The sequence below is a fragment of the Asparagus officinalis genome, chromosome 10 (assembly GCF_001876935.1).
Source record: "Asparagus officinalis chromosome 10, Aspof.V1, whole genome shotgun sequence".
Taxonomy (NCBI): Eukaryota; Viridiplantae; Streptophyta; class Magnoliopsida; order Asparagales; family Asparagaceae; genus Asparagus; species Asparagus officinalis.
The window spans coordinates 58,131,625-58,138,120 of NC_033803.1; positions in this window are offsets into that span (position 1 = coordinate 58,131,625).

The following is a 6,496-nucleotide window of genomic DNA, read 5'->3' on the forward strand; positions in this document are numbered from 1 at the left end:
TATCAAAATAATAATGGAAATTTTTTAGGCCTAATTGAAATGATTGCATAATAGGATCCGGTAATACAAGAACATGTTCGACGTTTTGACCGTGGTGAAATTCATTATCATTATCTTGGTTATAGAATTCAAAATTAATTGATAAGTATGTTAGCTTCTAAAATCAAATGTGCAATAGTTAAAAAAATTAAAGAAGCTAAATATTTTTCAGTAATACTTGATTGTACTCTGGATGCAAGTCACCAAGACAAATGACTTTAATATTATGATGTGTCAATATTTCTACAAGCACGATTGTTCGCGGTAAAAATTGCCTTCATTGAATTCATTGTCATCTTCAATAACAACTTTTTGAGTTACAAAAGATCCGGTCTTTTTTAGATCCGGTTACAACGAAATCAAATAAAATAAAAAAAGATTACAACTTTCTCCTTTAGAACAAATCGCGAGCTCCTGTTTTACGGTCGCTCGCTTGTGTGGGTTCTTTGCCGACGCCGGGGTTAATCCGTGGACCACCGCGTGATCTAGATCCGGTCGGATCTACACGATTCGATGGGTATTATTTCGCGAAGGAAATAATAGCCGGGGGGGGGAATTACTTCACCAAGGAAATAATCGCCCTTAATTCTCGGGATCAAAGGCCAAGCTTTGATCCGGAGTGTGATTTCGTGTAGATCTCAGATCTGATCTTTACCTCTCTCGAACTCCTGCCTTTTGTGACGTGGACGCTCGTCGAGAACCAGATCTGAATCTTCAAGTCTTCAAAACTCTGAGCTCAATCTTCAATTCGGTAGAGTTTCGGCTCTTAAAGTTCCAACCTTTTCAAATAAACAACCCATGGCCTATTTATAGGCACCCAGATCTGTGCCTAGGCACAGATCTAGGCTGAGGTGGCTCGGCCACAAGTAGTTTCGGCTCTTAAAGTTCCAACCTTTTCAAATAAACAACCCATGGCCTATTTATAGGCACCCAGATCTGTGCCTAGGCACAGATCTAGGCTGAGGTGGCTCGGCCACAAGTGGCCGGCCACCCCTGGGTGGCTCGGCATGGGCTGAGCCACCCTGAGGTGGCTCGGCCACCGAGCCACCTCAGGGTGGCTCCGATTCTGAGTTCGAGTCCGAAACCGACCTTGATTCGGTCGTGATTCATCCGAGTCCGCTCTTGTTTGGATGACTCGTTGACTCCCCGAACCGTTGGCTTGATTCCGCACGCGAATGGATGTATTCCGTTGCTTACGTGCGATTCGTCAACCTCGTCGCCTCGTTGGTTCGTCGGTTTGTGCCGAGCTATGCTAAGGGACCTATAAGCAATTTTATACGCCTACAGATACCCCCTCCAAAGTATTTCAGCCTCGTTCTTTTATAGAAGAGTCTGGAATACTTTGGATATGATTGTCCCAACCTTCAGTCGGTATAACGGGACTTTGGAATGGCTTCTGTTCTTGATTCCTTCAATCCTCCAGGCTATTCGGTGCTTTGTCGAATGTCTGTAAGAGTTCCGGTGCTGCATTTATTGTCTGACCGTTGTCGGAATTTCGAATTTGAAGTCGATTCCTGTATACTTTTCGGAGTATTAAGAAGCAGTTTATACTCGTATACTTTTCGGAGTATTAGTTCTTTTATTACAACATATTGATAGGCGTTGACCTAGGGTCACGCGTTGCCCGGCGTTGACCTTAGGGTTTTGATTGTTGTACGTTGAATTTTTGCTCGCAACGCGTTGACTGGCGTTGACCTAAGGTTACGCGTTGTCTGGCGTAGACCTTAGGGTTTTGAACGTCGTATGTTGCTCAGGTCACGAGACCAACTAAAGAAGCTGATGCGTCAGTGACTTTCGTATTTATAGGATTTTTGGCAAATCCTCAGCCATCAACGGGTTTGATGCGCCTTTACCGACTACCGTTTGAGTCGGGCTAGCATGCGGATTGTTTAAGTCCGTTCCGCATGTGACGTTACGCTAAAAGAGTTAACCCTTTTAGTGCTACGATATTGAATACGTAGACTTCGTCTTTCTCCTGTGAAAAGACTAAACAGCAACGTGTATCAGACGTTGACTTAGGATTTTTGGCAAATCCTCAGCCTTCAACGGATTTGACGTGCTTTTACCGACTACCGTTTGAATCGGGTTTACATGCAGATTGTTTTAATCCGTTCCGCATGTGACGTTGTGCTAAGAGAGTTAACGCTCTTAGTGCTACGATATTGAATACGTAGACTTCGTCTTTCTCACGGGAATAGACTACCCGGCGACGCGTGTTAGGCGTTGACTTTAGGATTTTTGGCTAACCCCAAGCCTTTAACGGATTTGATTAGCCTTTACCGACTACCGTTTGAGTCGGGCTAGCATGCGGATTGTCTAAATCCGTTCCGCATGTAACGTTGTGCTAAGAGAGTGAATTCTCTTAGACTTTGTGCTATGATGTTGAATACATAGGCTTTACCATTGTTATGGGAATAGGCTACCCAGCAACGTGTATTAGACGTTGACTTATCCCTACTTAGGCTTCGGGATAAAAATACCCCAGACTGGTATTCTGGTGTCTTTTTCAATCGGTAAAAGACTAAACCGGCGACGCGTGTTAGGCGTCGGCATATCCTTTCTTAGGATTCAGGATGAAATTCCCCATGCGTGTAAGGCATGGATTTTGGTGTTATTAATAACAACCTGCCACAATGTTGAATATGTGGACGGATGTTCTTTTCAACGGTTAAGAACTAACCGGCAGCGCGGGTTAGGCACAGACTTATCCTTGCTTAGGTTTCAGGATAGAATACCCCAGAATCGAACTCTGGTGTCTTTTTGTGCGGAAAAAGACTAAACCGGCAGCGCGTGTTAGGCGCAGACTTATCCCTGCTTAGGATTCGGGATAAACTTCCTAGTACCTGTGAGGCACAAATTTTGGGATTTGAAAAAGGTGGTGTCTTTTCTTGGGGCAAAGACGAACCCGAAATGGGAGAGGAAGAATTTTATATTCTATCTCCCGACACTGAAGAAGAAGAATTTTATATTCTATCTTCAGTTGGAAAGGAGACTCGAGGTGGGATCTCCACCCCCAGAATCCGGAAAGGTGAAACTAAGAGTGGGATCCCCACTCCGAGAATCGAAAAGATTCAGATAACCCTAACTGTCGGAAGGTTTGATTACCGAACTAAAGATGAATTTCTCATTTATCGAGAGTGAATTGTGGTTTTGGTCCTAACTGTAGGAAGGTTTGACCAAGCAGGAGTTTGAGATGACCCTAACTGTAGGAAGGTTTGATCACTCGATTTGAAAGTGGACCTCTCGTTCATTGGAGGAATCGAGAGGGGATTTTGACTGTGGTCCTAACTGTAAGAAGGTTTGACCAAGTGGGTGTTTTGAGACAATCCTAACTGTAGGAAGGTTTGATCGCTCAATTTGTGGACCTCTCGTTCATTGGGGGAATCGAGAGGGGATTTTGACTGTGGTCCTAACTGTAAGAAGGTTTGACCAAGTGGGTGTTTTGAGACAATCCTAACTGTAGGAAGGTTTGATCGCTCAATTTGTGGACCTCTCGTTCATTGGGGGAATCGAGAGGGGATTTTGACTGTGGTCCTAACTGTAAGAAGGTTTGTGAGAGATTTAGTATTCATCACTTTGTTCATATTGATCAGGTTATCCCTAAGAATATTAATATTCTTTTGGGAACTTCCCGTTACACGAATTATCCACCCCCAGCTTTCTTGCAAAACTGAGTGTGACATTATTCTCAGTTACATGAACGGGTTATCCTTAAGAACATAAAAATTCTCCAGGAACTTCCCGTGAAAGAAATGAAACAGTTTAGACTCATATACATGTTAGAGTATTAGGGAGCAGTTTAACCTCTTATACCGGTCGGAGGATTGAGAAACAGTTTATACTCGTACTCTTTGGCCGGCTTCGACCAAGGTCTGAATGCTATTCCTGAGAGCAAAGCAATCCTTGGGGGGATGAACAACCCTTCTGTGGTATGCACAGTACTTTGGATCCGTCGTGTTGTCAGCTTCCTCCTGATTTGTGAGAGGTGGTAGCTTGATCTTGTTACTTTCAAGGAGGGATTCGAAGATGGCTGGAACGTCTTCGTCCTTGAAAGAGTACTCTTTTTGGAGTCTCGGACCCAAAATCTTTTGCTGCCTTCGGGATTGCTGTTGTGACGTTTGATTAGCACCATCAGCAGCTGCATGTGCCTTACCTTTCCCCCTTGGGTTGAAATTCTGTGCTGGAGCATTTGTCGCCTGTTGGCCTCTCTCCGCCTTCTTTCTTCTGAGGAATCGCTCGGCTTGCTCTCCTCGGACCTTCAGATCCTTCCATGTCTTGGACGGTGCTATCCCCATTGCTTCCAACACGTCCAGTGCGAGGTTGTTGTGGCAAGTCTGGAGGATGAATTCCTCGGTGATCGGGTCCCGACAGTTCATCACCTTGTTCCGGAACCTCTTGACGAAGGTGTCAACCAATTCCCCGTCTTTCTGTTTCTCATCCAGCAACGACCCAATGGATATCTCTGTGTCGTCGTCGAAGAAGTTGGAGAGGAATTTGGTCTCCATGTCGTCCCAGCTATTTACGCTACCTGGCTTGAGGCGGCGATACCAATCGAAGGCGGCTCCGCGAAGAGTGCCAACGAATGACCGCACCATCAGAGGCTCATTGCCGGAGATTACCCCCAAGTGCGATTTGAAATAAATCAAATGTTGAGTGGGGGAACCCATCCCATTAAACGGCGTGAAGTTAATTAGGTTGAACTTCGCCGGATATGGGATTGATTCCCACTCTCTTGGGTATGGGCAAGGAATGCCTGTTTTCTTCATCTCTTGAGCAGAAATCAATGTATTGATTTTTGCTCTCGAGATTTTTAGTTTTTAGATTTTTATCTGTGTTTTCACTAGCATTCTCGTTACCACCCCCTGCATTGACGGGAGGATTATTGGTATTATGAGTCTCATTCGTATCCTCGTCTTCCAGATTAACCGGGTTACGACGTCTTGGCTCGCCTTGCTGGTTCGTCAATGCTTGGATTTGTTGGTCATGCATTTCTCTCATGTTTTGCATGGCCATCTGCATTTCGAACCTAAAGGTTTCCTGTTGCTTAGCTAAGGCGTCTTCAAGCATTTTGGCCACTTGCTCCGCCCTTATCATAAGTGCCTCGCGGGGTTGTCCCTCCCTGGATACTGTATTGTCTGATGCAACCGCAGAGCCAGCATCAGATTCTTCATCTTCTGAAGGGAGTATTGTTCGAACCCTACCATAGGTCGTTCGCTTGATAGTTCCGGACTGCAGACGGGTTCTAGGCCGGGATGCTTTCAGAATCGATTCGAGATTGTCTCGCGCCGACGTCCCTCTGCTGGTCATGTTGGTGGTGACCCTCGGAAATTCTCCCTCTTCAACCACCGTTCTTCTTCGTCGAAAACACCTAGGCCTTGTTTTCGGCGTTTCAGTACTGAGCCTCTCGAAAACTGAAACTCGTTCGGGGACCGCCTTGATGCAGCTGCATTCAGACAATACTGTTCGAATGAGTTTGGAACAGGGGCACTGAGTTTCCTGTTCTCGGGGACTCCTTTTCCTGGTTTTATTCGTACCCCCAGCACGATAGTACAACTCGTCTGCTTGACGATCGGAGTAACCTATCGTGTGTTGGCACGACTTCTCATGTATAACATTATCGTCATCAGACGATAATGTTTCCTTCTGAGGGGGAACTGCCCTCTTTGGGCTTTCAAAAGTCACGCGCCTCGATACATGCCTTTTTGGGCGTGAGTTCTCGGCGGGCTCCTGGACTTCGATGCGCAAGTTGGTGCGCGTAGCTGTCCTGGTCTCTTTGTCATGTTGGAGGTGACGGCGACCCCCAGCATGTTGCGTCGTCCGGGGCTTCTTCATCGGGCCCAAACGATCTTGAACAGGAGCTTTGCCTCTCTCGTCGGGAATCGGATCGAGGCGCTCCAAGACTGGCTTCTTCCTTTGGGACGATTCCGCATGATCTCCCGGAGAAGCTATTGGAATTACCGGTGACTTTGATTGATTCACCGGAGGTTGAACTTTGGTTGGAGGCTGCTTCGGCCTCCACACTTGGCGGGTTGATGGCGGCTTCTTGGCCACTCTTCCTTTCTTCAACTCCTCGTCCTTCTGCACGAGGATTCTTGCTTGTGCAAGTAATGCGCGGCGTTTGTGAATCCGCTCTTCGAGTGTCGAACGGTTCCGTTTGACCCGGATCCATTCGTTCGTCGGCGGCTTGGAGGACCCGCCATTCTTCAATTGTTAAGGCTGTTTGCCTCTCCTATTCTTCAGATCCACGTTGTAGCGGACCCCGTCCGTGGACTCCATCGCTTTGGCGAATTGCCGCGCAAGGCGTTGACGTCGCCTCTGGCGGGCTCTCTTCGAGAGAGTCACAACGCCTTCAACAGTAGAAGCGTTGACGAGAACAGGTTTGACCTCGTTGGAGGTCGGTGGAACTTCACCCGATGCGACTTTGGCATCAGTTGGGGTGAGAGCGTCGTTGGCATTC